General features: G+C 42.1%; 1 protein-coding gene across 2 annotated transcripts in view; it reads right to left on the bottom strand.

Moving 5' to 3' along the window:
- Positions 1 to 1,488, bottom strand: part of LOC106868559 (uncharacterized) — a 58,257-nt gene that overhangs the window by 45,294 nt on the left and 11,475 nt on the right. The gene's annotated exons all lie outside the window — the stretch shown is intronic.

Here is a 1,488-nt window from a genome sequence, read left to right as displayed (position 1 = left end):
CACACGCCGTCTAACGACGAGAGAGTCCATGATTTATATAAATATATTAATATTTTGCTTAGGCATAGAGATACAAATGTTGCAGAATAAAGCGGTGGTTGCGTACAGAGTGTAATATGAAATTAAATAAATGACAGAGGAACAGTAAATTATGTAATGAACATCATGAGCTTACAGCTCTGAGTGCACTTTACCTTATAGCAGAAACAGCTGTATATACATGCATATATACATGTATATATATATATTCATACATATATATAGTTAATCCCCCTCCCTCCCCCCAAAAACGAAGAAAAATCACAAGAAAAAACAACGTGAGGACGTGGTACATGCAAAGTATTAGCAGACGCTCAGGCAAGGAAAGAAAGGTAGTTTTACGTTTCAAGCAAAGCTCTTTTTCAGAAACAGGAGACAGAGGAAAGTCCAAGAGAAAAGGAAGTCGGAGTTAAAAATTGCCAACGACCCACATGGGGGCAGAGAGGACGGACGTTTTTGAAATGGCTATTACTCAGCCCCAGGGGAAGGGACATATGTCCAACAGGTATCATTCGGTTTGTGGTGTCTTAGCATTTTTGTTTCTTTTCAGGTGTTTCTTTTTGGGCGCTGTGGACAATAGAGCATCGTGTTTGCCTATGACAGTTACGTGAAGAATAATGAGTCTGTCACAGCAGTTCAGCCTGATTTTTGGCGTCACTTCAACATTCACCGAAATCAGTCTGTTCCCACCCGAAAGACACTCTTACATTGGGTGAATGCACTTCTTACACGAAGTACACTAATGAATAGGAGACCGTTGGGGGCGCCACGAACGGTACGGACCCCGGAAAATGTGGAATACGTGAGACAAGCTTTGATACGGAGTCCTAATCAATCTGCTCAGAGGCATTCCACTAAACTTGGCATCGGTAATCGATCGGTAAGGCGTACTTTGCATGAAAACCTGCATTTCTACCCGTACAAATTAGTCATTGGACAACAGTTGAAACCACAGCGGCTGAAATTCGCACGTCAGATGGAAGCAATTTTTGAGGCAAATGACAACCTCATTTTGTTAATGAGTGATGAAGCTCAATTTCATCTCAATGGCATGGTGAATCAACAGAACTATCGTTAATGGGCTCTTGAAAATCCGAGAGAACTTCACGAAAGACCACTGCACAGCCCCAAAGTGAGGGTCTGGTGTGCTGTTGTAAAAGTTGCCGTCATTTGTTCTTGTGGGGAAACCTCAAGGCACGTGTGTATGCGCATATGCCCCGTACACTGGACGATTTGAAGGACGCTGTTCGCGTGGAAGTCGTCCAAATCGACAGAGCATTGCTGGAGAGGGTGGAGGCCAACTTTTAAGAAAAACCTTCAGAAATGCATCAATGAAAACGGACACCACATGATGGATGTTGTTTGCCACACTCGATTGTGACAAATACTAATTCAATACGAATACATTAATGTCAATGAAATTTGTTTGCACCTATAATATGATTTTGT

This window comes from Octopus bimaculoides, chromosome 27 (assembly GCF_001194135.2).
Source record: "Octopus bimaculoides isolate UCB-OBI-ISO-001 chromosome 27, ASM119413v2, whole genome shotgun sequence".
NCBI classification, from domain to species: Eukaryota; Metazoa; Mollusca; class Cephalopoda; order Octopoda; family Octopodidae; genus Octopus; species Octopus bimaculoides.
This window is presented reverse-complemented; position numbering and strand designations above follow the sequence as displayed.